Source organism: Octopus sinensis, linkage group LG5 (genome assembly GCF_006345805.1).
Source record: "Octopus sinensis linkage group LG5, ASM634580v1, whole genome shotgun sequence".
Lineage (NCBI taxonomy): Eukaryota > Metazoa > Mollusca > Cephalopoda > Octopoda > Octopodidae > Octopus > Octopus sinensis.
Window position 1 is genome coordinate 114,492,428 of NC_043001.1, and position 12,614 is coordinate 114,505,041.

General features: G+C 35.3%; 1 long non-coding RNA gene across 1 annotated transcript in view; it reads left to right on the forward strand.

Moving 5' to 3' along the window:
- The first annotated feature begins 1,659 nt into the window (after positions 1 to 1,659).
- LOC118763408 overlaps positions 1,660 to 12,614 on the forward strand; it is a 31,066-nt gene continuing 20,111 nt past the window's right edge. The window contains exons 1-2 of the long non-coding RNA XR_004999161.1: positions 1,660 to 1,698; positions 7,403 to 7,406. This is a non-coding gene — a long non-coding RNA (uncharacterized LOC118763408). The remainder of the gene's footprint in view (positions 1,699 to 7,402; positions 7,407 to 12,614) is intronic.

Genomic DNA, 12,614 nt, shown 5'->3' on the forward strand with positions numbered 1-12,614 from the left:
CTCTTTCTTTTTGTGCCGCAATCATGCAAGTTTCAAGCTGGCGGCAACGCATTTTGTCAATAGCCATTTGTTACATGGATTTAAACAACGCTATTGGATATTTCTGTGAAATAAACTTTACAAAAATCAAGATCATACGCGAAATTAACAGAACCAAACGAGGTGATATTCACGGGAAAGACTAAAAATTGACACTCCGTCTCTTACGATGACAATGGTTTAGATAATCCGATCAACGGAACATCCTGTTCGCAAATTAATGTGCAAGTGGATGAGCACTCCACGAACACGCGTATCCTTGATTTAGTTCTCAGGGAGATTGAGCGTGACACCAAATGTGACAAGGCCAGCCCTTTGTATTACAGGTACAAATCATTTGTGCCAATGAGTGGATTGGAGCAATGTGAAATCATGTGCCTTGCTCCAGGTCACAATGCACTGTTGTTAATCGAACTTACGATCTTCTGATCGTGAGCCGATTACCTTAACCACTAATCCATGCGCCTTCACTCAAGTGAAAGGAAAGAATAAATGAATGGCTGAATTCGCTTTCTCCTTTCTCTATTGGCGGTCGCTTCACAAAGGCTTGTCATGACGTTCTTGCCTTCTACAAAGATTGGTACCATCCCATACTACCAGTCTCAGAGCAAAGACACAAACATACACAGACGCAAACATATATATGTATATACATATATATATCATTTATATCTATATATTGACCTACCATAAAAGGCTAATATTGGTAAAATGAGACATACTTATCTACATGACCGAAACAGCTGTAAGATGTAATCTATATTTATATTTATATTTACTTATATGTATATTCTCTTTTTTATATATATTCTACTTATTATACAACATTACTCTTTTATGTACACTTTTTTATGTACATTCCTTTATGTACACTGATCTGTTCTGCTTTTTTATGTTTAACCCGACAGTCTCTTATGCGGTGGTTTAATAAAGTATGTGATTGAGTATTATCTGGTAATTGATATTTGATTTAGATGCATTTCTCCATTTTCTTATTTTGTATATGTATATACATATATATTCCTACATAGATCGCTAGCCACTATACCTTTTTCTATTTTTGCTCCCTGTTTATTTCTGTTTTCCTTTCTGTCGAAGAGCGTAGGCTCGAAACATAAAAGAATTTCTCACTTCCCGAGCGGTAAACTAATACATCTGTTTTTCTTTACACACCTGTTTTTGTCTGTTCTTTTTTGTAAATTCTCTCTATATACATACAGGCATACATACATACATATATATATGTAATATATATATGTATATATATATGTATATGTATATATATGTATATATATATATATATATATATATATATATATATATATATATATATTATATTATATTATATTAATTATAGATAAAACCACTATTAGGCAAATCAAACAATGAAAAACATAAGCCAATACATAAAATTAATTAATTTATATTATTTTAAATATATATCAAGAGTATTAAAAGTTTAATAAAAGATAATGAGTATATATATATATATATATATATATATATATATATACACATATATAAGTAGGTGAATGAATTATCCTAGTATTGATAATTCGGAATTGTGTTAAAATCCTCGTTCGACTCCGTTCTTTTATTCATTTTATATATATATATTGATGTATATATATAATAGGCGCAGGAGTGGCTGTGTGGTAAGTAGCTTGCTAACCAACCACATGGTTCCGGGTTCAGTCCCACTGCGTGGCATCTTGGGCAAGTGTCATCTGCTATAGCCCCGGGCCAACCAATGCCTTGTGAGTGGATATGGTAGACGGAAACTGAAAGAAGCCTGTCGTATATATGTATATATATATATATGTATGTGTGTGTTTGTGTGTCTGCGTTTGTCCCCCTAGCATTGCTTGACAGCCGATGCTGGTGTGTTTACGTCCCCGTCACTTAGCGGTTCGGCAAAAGAGACTGATAGAATAAGTACTGGGCTTACAAAGAATAAGTCCCGGGGTCGATTTGCTCGACTAAAGGCGGTGCTCCAGCATGGCCGCAGTCAAATGACTGAAACAAGTAAAAGAGTAAAGAGTAAAGAGTATATATATATAGATAGATATATATATATATACACACACACACATATAAATATATCTATATATATCTATATAATGTGGTTGAGAAGTAAGCTTCTTACCACACAGTCACACGCCTGCGTCTATGTGTGTGTGTGTTTAAATTTTTAAGGTGAGTATTCGCAGTTATTAACCGGAAGGCACAAGTAGAGTCGTCACTAAATTGGCTGAGGGTGCTAGTCAGCACCAATATTGCTAGAAATAAGAGTCAAAACAACTCTTGGTCGCTTGCGAGCACTTATCTAACGACTGACAAGGGAGACAAACTCCCTACGGCAATTATGTATATATAGGTATGTATGTATGTATATACATATATATATATATATATATATATAATATATATATATATATGTGTATGTATGTATGTATATATACACACCCATACACATATACACGCATGCACACATACATACATACATACATACATACATACTACATACATACATACATACATACATACATACATACATACATGCATGCATACATACATACATGCATACATACATACACACATACATACAAATATACATATATAAGAGCTAGACAAATAGCGTGCATGTGTGAGTCGTGTGCGTGCATTTGTAAAGTAAACATATGTAATGACATGCGATCCTATAACTGTATTTTTTATATTTTGTTTATTCAAATAGTTTCAAACACAGTATGGAAAAAATATATTAGATTCCGATACGATGATAATGATGACAATGATGATGTGAATAATAGCGACGGCGGCGGCGGCAGTGGTAGTGGTGGTGGTGGTGGTGGTGCGGTAGTTGTGGTGGTGGTGGGGTAGTTGTGGTGGTGGTGGTGGTTGTGTTAGTGGTGGTTGTGGTGGTGGCGGCGGTGGTGGGAGTGGTGTCGGCGGCGGCAACGGTGGCGATAGTCGTGGTGGTGCAATCGGAAAGCTCCTTCCCAGAACATTTCACAACTTGTGTCTATAGTAGAAAGGATTGCCATTATTATATTTATTATTATTGTTATTATAGTTATTATTATTATTATTATTATTATTACTACTACTACTACTACTACTACTACTACTACTACTACTATTATTATTATTATTATTATTACTACTACTACTACTACTACTATTATTATTATTATTATTATTATTATTATTATTATTATTATTATTATTATAGACGTCGCATTGTATACAATATCGTGAGGTTGTTGAATGAAGATATTGTGTCTACCGGGGATTTATACTGTTTGTCAAGTCACAATAAGGACCTCTATTATACCTCCCCAATTTTGGGGAATTTTATTGTTTGATTGTATTGTTAACAGTCATTGTTATTTTATTGTTTACTCGATTTTTGTTATACCCCACGTGTGCCCAGTTTTGAATTGTCCTATTTGTTGTGCGTTCGGCCCTTGTGGCCAATAAAGAATCGATTATTATTATTATTTATAGTCTCTGCACAGCTTCTAACGCTAGAGATGTGCTACGGTGTCGGCTGTTCACTAGCAGTGAACAAAAGTAACACCCCTTATTTTTCGAGCACCATCCGGAGTATTCGAGCGGTTCCAAGCTGTTGTGCAAGTGATCCACTCTTATTGCAGCCCTATTTGTTCCATGTACTTCTCAAAACTTTACTCATTGTTCCCAGGGCTCCGACAATTATTGGTACTACTACCACCTTTATCAGCGACCGCAACTGCTTAATCTCCCAAGGTAACCTGTCATATCTATCGACTTTTTTTTTCTTCCTTATCGCATATGTTGTTGTCAGCTGGGCATGCTATATCTATTATCCAGCATCGTTTGCTTTCTTTCTCAATTGACACTTTGTCTGGATTCATATCTCTATTTCATGGTCCCCCTAGGATATTTGCATTATAATTTTCGATGATGCCTTCGTGTTTACGTTCGTATCAAATTTTTGCTCTGTTAAGTCTATACTTTTGGCAAGGTGTCTAATGGACAACCCTTGTTATATTGTCATAACGTATCTTATATTCTTTCTGGGCATACATTCTAGTGGGGTACATTGATATGCCATACGGTTTCACAATTTTGTACACAAATTCTTCACTTATCACTTTTTGATGGGTTGTCTATTCTGTATTTGATGTAATACGTTCTTTGTGCTTGCTCTTGGGCAGCAAAGATTAGAGCCTCCATTCCAGTTTTCAATCACTTTTAATCATCCATACACATCCTTTTTCTCTGTTTGTCTTATCTTCAACATTCCTGTAAAATTGACCATGAATTCTTTTCTTCATCCACCTATTTTCAGTTTCTTTCATTCTCAAGTCCTTGTACAGTGCTCTATCTTTGCAATATTTCAACCTTCACAAGCCTGACCTTCTTACTTCCAATAATAGTGGTTCTGTGACATTTTTACATACCGTGCTATATTGTCTTATTCTGCTCCAATGTTGTGTTCGCATCCAATCAGTCCTCTTCCCATTCATTTTCTTGGTGCATACAATCTGTCTGTGTCACGTTTTGGGTGGTGTACCTCATATCTAGTAAGTAACTTCTGGTTATGTCTGTCTATGCTGTTTACTTCGTCTACAGGTCATACGATTATCCTTGCTCCATATCTAAGGGGTTAAACTGCCCAGGTTCTGATAACTTCAATCTTTATTCCGTCCGCTTAATTTCGACTTAAAGATCAATCTCATTCTGCGCCAGTGCTCCACCTTAATTTTTTTTCTGTCATTTCTTTCTCCATCAATTTATCCATTTCCATTATCCTCAGGTACTTATGGCCCGTCCCTTCTATCTGCTTCACAACCTTCCCCGACGGTATCGTTAGCTCGTCTATACATTTGATTTTGCCTCTTTTCAACGCCACACTTTTTCAGTCAGAAATCCATTCTGATATCAGCCCTGAAAGTATACACCGTATAAACGAGGGAACTGACTTGGGATCCATCTTTACCATAAAGTTTGAGGTTATCCATGAATAACAAGTGGTTGACTTTTTGTTGGTGGCTTTTGAATACAAACCCAGCCTTTGCTTTCCTCAGTATCAGTGTTAGTGGTATCAGACACAATACAAAGAACAGCGGGGGTAGGCAGCCTCCTTGGAAGATGCCTCTTCTGATTTCTATTGGCCCTAAACTTCTTCCATATGCAGTCAGTTCCGTCCTCCATTTCGCCATACTTTCTGCAAGCAATCGCTCACCATTCGATGCAACAGCAAATAGTTTCATACATTCCATAATCCAGAACTGTGGGATCATATCGTACGCCTTACGATAATCAATCCATGACATGGCTAATTTCGTTTTCATTTCTAAGTACAGTTTTGTCTACCAGGAGTTGATCCTTGGTACCTCTACACTTACGCCTGAAACCCTGCTGCTCATGTGACAGGATTCCATTTTCTTCCAGATGTCTGTACATTGACTCTGCGACTATTCCAGTTAATTTCCACATAGGTGGAAAACAGGATATCGGCCTCTAATTGTCTAACGTATTTCCTTCTTCGATATTTTTCAAGCACAGCACTTTCCTTACCATTGTCAACCACTCTAGTGTTACTTGGTCTGCCTTTAACAAGGTGTTGAATTGGGCAACTATTCGTGCATGACATTCACCAAATCTTTTGATCCAGCAGCCTTGAACTCCATCTAGTCTCGGAGCCTTCCAGTTGCCCATTTGTTTACTGATTTCCTTCATTTCCCTAACTTAAATTACTAATTCTGCCTGTGTAGGACATATTACTGTTTGTTTCAGTTCTTGCAACCATTCAATGTTCTTCTTGTGCTCCTCGTTTTTGCTCTAGATGCCACTCCTTTAACTTTCAATGTTATCTGTTATCAACTTTTCATCTATACAATCTCCATTTATTTCTTTGTAGAATCTCTTCTGATCAACTCTGAATAACCTGTTCTGCAAGTCACCGTTCATTCGTTGGTGTATCTAACCATCTTTGTTTTTTTTACAACGAGGCACTGCTTCAGTTCCTCCATTACCACTTTCAGGCCCTTTCTTTCAATATTATACTTTGCTCGCGTTTAAGCTCCCCTTTTCTTTTCGGCCAAATGCAGAAATTTCCTTCCAAAGCATATCCAACCCCGCCTGTATTCTTCTTTTCCATCATGGATCTTTTCTTTTGTCACTCCCATTATATTTTTTTTTCTTGACTGCAACATCTACATTTTTTGCCAGATGTATTTCAGAATTTTTTTCTGATGTATTTCAGAATTGCATTGACATGTTTCGTTTCCTGGTTCAGTTTCTACCAACCAACTTTTTAAGGTTGCAAATAATGTCGCTACCGTTCTCCTGTCGCCTATCCTTTATACAATCGTAGATTGCCTTTTGGCTATCTGTCATGCCACCATTATTTTTATTATCTTCTTCTAAACCATTTATATGTGTCTCACCGAGCAAGCTATCCCTGTTCCTTTTCTGTGGTTTATTACAGATTTCACCTCTGTTTTCTGCTATGAGATTACTGTATTTTCATCGTTTCCTCTGCTGCTGTTTTCCAACACCCGTCTTTTGATATCTTCGAGCTCTTCTTCTCTGAACCAACGATTTTTTTCTTATTGCTCTAGCTTGATCACATGTTATCTGTTCCGTGAATTGAAACAATCCTCTTCCTCTCCATTGATCTCACATACGTAGTCATTATCTCCTAAGATGAACACCACTTTCGACTACGGGTCTCTCAAGTATTAACACTCCATGACTACAGCATTGATTTGTTTGTTCCATCTACGCCGTGTGTGCTGGTCCCTTGCTGGATAATAACAGGCTGCAGTGGGACCAGTATCTCTGAGCCTGCCGGGTGTAGCACAGTCACCATCAAGGGTTTTAGTTTCACTAGTACCGCTATTCACAATATTTTGTTTTCTCATTGTCACTCGTATGAGGTAGCGATTATCAGGTTGCGCAATTACCAGTGTTTGTATTGTGACACCATCACTAGATGTATTATCAATAAGAGTATAAGGAGATTCCAACTGCTTCCTTTCATTATTATTATTATCATCAATGATATTATTATTATCATCATCAGTGATATTATTATCACTGATAATAATATCACTGATATTATTATCATCACAGATATATTTGTTAATATTTGTAATTGTTAATATTTTTTCTGATCCGAAATAATTTTTGACTAAATTATTATTATTATCATTATTACTACTATCACCATTATTACCATCATTATTATTATTTCCATTTATAATTAAAAGGTATTATTGAATGCTGTTTAGTTTCAACTTTTGTTTTATCCTTGAGATAATCATAAATATGTGAGTGTTTAAGGGAATAGTAGGTGTGAGTAAGACAGATAGGTGTATCGATTAAATTCCACAGGTCTGTAAATAGATTCGGCAGATGGTAAAGAGATCCGCAATGGGCATTCCCGAGCGATAAGAAGACAAAAGCGACCTCACATCCTTGGGATCAGCAGAGGCCAAACGTGTTTACTACTACTATCGATCAGTGAGAGCGCTGACCTTGGCCTTGAAAAAAAACAGTTCACCTTGTTCTATTTTCAATTACTGATTGACAAAATAATTACATATATATATATATATATATATATATTGGCAGGTGCTTACCTCTCTATGTTTTTGTTTTCCATCGTGCATATATTTGTGTTGTTACAATAAAAGCCACAGCAGTCAAAGAAAAACGAAAGATAAAATTTTGACGTAAAATTGTAGATATTAAAGTTTTTAAAGCTAATCGTTTGTGTGTTCGAAAACTATAGATATGTAAGTTTCTGGACTTAATTTGAGGGAAATTTTAAATACTCACAGGAAATTGTAGATATTCCAGCCGTTGAGAGTTATTAAATAATGATAATTACTATTATTATTATTATTATTATCATTATTATTGTTGTTGTTGTTGTTGTTGTTGTTAGTATCATCTTGGCCGATAGCCCAGGAAGAAAAACATGCGTACCTGAGTGAAAAGAAAAAATTCCTCAATAGAAGGGATAGGAAAACCACGCTTGTTATCCCTTCAGATTTGATGGAGAAGACGGGGAGAAGTACCATCTTATACAGATGTGTGTCGCTAAAGACGAAGAAAATGTTCAATGCGTCACACATCCTCCAAGTAGAACCATGCTTGAAGGGCATTTGGATTTATATTGATTTCCTCACACGAGGGAAACAATATGGTTCTGTGGAAATGAGCTTCTCACAAAGCACTGGCCCCAAAACACTCAATGGTCCACTGCAAATACGAAGATATCCTTCCCGCGTACCTTGAACGGCGTGTGGTGAAAGTTGAAATATCAGATGTGCCATCAGAAGAGTTAGCAATAGAAAGGAATAGATTAGAGTGTGAACTAGTTTGCAAATTAGAAGAGAAGATTTAAAAGGGCATTGCGACCGATGTGTTAGCGGCGAGAATGATCCTTGAACATGTATTTGAAACACGAATGTTGGGTTGTTGGAGCAAAGACGCCTGCACTCAAACAGGAAAGAACTAAAGCTGTCCGATGGGCTCAAACGGTGGAGACGCGATGTGGAAGCAAAACCGATATCAGGTCTTTGATGGATGGGGATGGGAAAGTGCAACGTGATTCCGAGCATATGTGTGCAGCTATTCAGCAGCACTCTGTGCGACTGTTTGGAGGGGGCGATGGGTCGACGACGGTACTGGACTGTAGTTCGTACCTGGACGGCTTCCTGCGGCTTTAGGCAGCTGATGTGAGGTTATATCAAAGGCCGAAGTAGCCGCTGAATTTCAGAAGGCGATAAGCGATTGCACTAGTCGCAGATCACTCAGTTTTGATGTTCTGCCTTACGACTCCTATGTATTCATGCTATATTTGTTTGGCGACCTCTTGGCAGACGTCTACTGCAACTGGCAACAGAACGGGAGAATTGCTAGTGTTCTTAGCAGCGTTGTGGTCACACTGCTGAGGAAGGAGACCGTCAATGGGGAAGTAATAGAGAAATTTCGGCCCATAACTCTGCTAAACACAGAGTTTAGGATTTTGGCCAAGATGTTAGCGAAAAGGTTGGCGCTTGTCGTCGGTAGCATGGTCGGAGAAGCGCAAAAGTACGCAATCACGATCAGGTCTATCCACGACAACCTCCACCTTGTGCGATACCTCATCGAGAGGACTGGGTCCACAGCTGGCTTCGGGGATGTGATACTTGCAGAAGTTTGTTCTTCGAGATTGTTCTTGAAGGTTGCACACCAATGACTCAGTGGGCCCTTTTAAGTTCCCTTTCTGCAGCCATTGCCAGGTTCTTTTCCAATCAATCTCATCTTTATTCTTCAAGAACTGACTGTGCATTTTCTTGTCCTGCCAAATTTTCTTCATCTCCTCTCTCTGGTCTTTCTTTAATTGTGTTGGATCTACGGCTTCGTTCTTTTTTAAGGTTCCCAGTATTTTCATTACTTCAATCATTTCTTCTTTACTCTCCTTGACATACCAAGCCAGACAATTCTCCTCTTCCCTTACACAACCTTCACAGGACACCAATCACCGTCCTCCTTCCTTTCTTTTTGCATACAATCTTGACACATGAATAACGGGGTGTAGTTCTTTGTTCATTGTTGTTGTTATTATTATTATTATTATTTTATTATTATTATTATTATTATTATTATTATTATTATTATTATTATTATTATTATTATTATTATTATTATTATAGCCGTCATTTATATTGACCCCTGAGGCTGAAAACCATAACACATCAAAGTTCACAAGTTTTCGATTAGGACCGGTATGTGCGTTTGTGTGTGCGTTTGTAAATGTATATATATATACATATATATACGCGGGCACACCTGCATATGTGTATGTATATGATACGTATATATATACATGTATGTGTATATATACACACAATCACGCACATCTCCATATGTATATGTATAGAATATATATATAAACGCACCTGTATATGTGTATGTATATTATACACACACACACTCACACACACGCACACAGCCATATACTAATGTGTTGCTTTTTTATCACCTGGTTTCGCTTCACTGGTGTTTACTCGGTCGTTAAAGTAAGTTGTTTGATAATTCAATTTACACGAAATAAATCCACAATGATAATAAAATAACACAACCATTATCGCGTTCTTTGCCACAATCACAAAACAAGTAGCCTATACAATAATAATGTCGAACTCCTGTTATGTTTGTATGTGTTTGTTTTAGCTTGCATCAATAGTTTTCAATTAGAACTTCTGAAGGAAATCTATAAAGACTGAGTTCTTCAACATCTTTAATATTATTATTATTATTATCATTATTATTATTATTATTATTATTATATTATTATTATTATTATTATTATTATTATTATTATTATTTTTTTATTATTATTATTATATTATTATTATTATTATTATTATTATTATATTATTATTATTATTATTATTATAGCCGTCATTTATATTGACCCCTGAGGCTGAAAACCATAACACATCAAAGTTCACAAGTTTTCGATTAGGACCGGTATGTGCGTTTGTGTGTGCGTTTGTAAATGTATATATATACATATATATACGTGGGCACACCTGCATATGTGTATGTATATGATACGTATATATATACATGTATGTGTATATATACACACAATCACGCACATCTCCATATGTATATGTATAGAATATATATATAAACGCACCTGTATATGTGTATGTATATTATACACAAACACACTCACACACACGCACACAGCCATATACTAATGTGTTGCTTTTTTATCACCTGGTTTCGCTTCACTGGTGTTTACTCGTTCGTTAAAGTAAGTTGTTTGATAATTCAATTTACACGAAATAAATCCACAATGATAATAAAATAACACAACCATTATCGCGTTCTTTGCCACCATCACAAAACAAGTAGCCTATACAATAATAATGTCGAACTCCTGTTACGTTTGTATGTGTTTGTTTTAGCTTGCATCAATAGTTTTCAATTAGAACTTCTGAAGGAAATCTATAAAGACTGAGTTCTTCAACATCTTTATTATTATTATTATTATCATTATTATTATTATTATTATTATTATTATATTATATTATTATTATTATTATTATTATTTTATTATTATTATTATTATTATTATTATTATCATTAATATTATTATTATTATGATTATTATCATTATCATTATTATTATTATTATTATTATTATTATTATTATATTATTATTATTATTAGTATTATTATTATTATTAATATTATTATTAATATTATTATTACTATTATTATTATTATCATTATTATTATCATTATTATTATTATTATCATTATTATTATTATTATTATTATTATTATTATTATTATTATTATTATTATTATCATTATTATTATTTTTTTTTTTTGTTGTTGTTGCCGTTACATTTATTCTCCTTGTAATTCTATTGTTATTATTTCTATTATTATTCTTGTTGTTATCTCTCTTGTTGGCTTTCGTTAATCGTGTATCACATTTATACTAAGATTCTTAAAATTTTCAAATTATCAATTATAATTCATTTTGTGAGAATTTTTTTTTTTATTACATTTTAATATCTTAATATCATTTATTTTTCATACAATGAACTACATTCTCAAATATTTCCTGTAGAAACACAAAACCGATATATTTATTCATATGTATGTACGTACGTACGTACGTACGTATGTGTGTATGTATGTATGTATGTATGTATGTATGTATGTATGTATGTATGTATGTATGTATGGATTGATAGATAAGATAGATACATACATATATGTGCGGATATATATATATGTGTGTATATATATATGTATTTTTTAATTTTATTTTTATTTTTATTTTATTTTATTTAGTTTCAGCTCACAAGGTGTGGCCATGCTGGGGCACCGCCATTTGGTGTTGCTACATGATTTTACTTGACGAATGCTTTTTAGCAAATGCCATCTGCACCTCCTGCCGTGAAGTTGGTTCACCTGGGACACCTGACAAGAAGAGATCCAGTTTCATTTTAAAGACATCTGCATCCACCCAATGCAGGTCTCTTAGGTTCTTCGGGAGGATATTGAAGAGCTGTTGGCCTCGGAAGCCCAGACTATCACAGTATATTGTCCTACATCTTGATGGCAAATTTGGAGTCCTTGGCACTATACAGTGGCGTACAGTTCTGGCAAAGTTTGGGACAAGTCCTTCTAGGATCTTCCAGATGTATATTATGGCATATCTTTCTCGCCTACGCTCTAAGGAATAGAGTCTCAATCTTCTGAGTCTTTCCCAGTAGCTTATATGCTGCATAGAGGCTATCTTCTTCGTGTAGTTGCATTGGATCGCCTCAAGTTCTGTGATTAACTTGACACTGGATGTTGACCATAGCTGAGAGCAGTAGTCAAAGTGGCTTAGGACAAGTGTCCTCCAGAGGACCATCATGGTTTCCTGGTCTCTTGTTCTAAAGGTTCTAAGAATCCATCCGGTCAGCCGCCTACATTTCATTGCCAATTTAGCAACATGCACATGAATGTTGCATCATCACTCATGTAAATACCCAGGTCTCGCACTGAGTGTG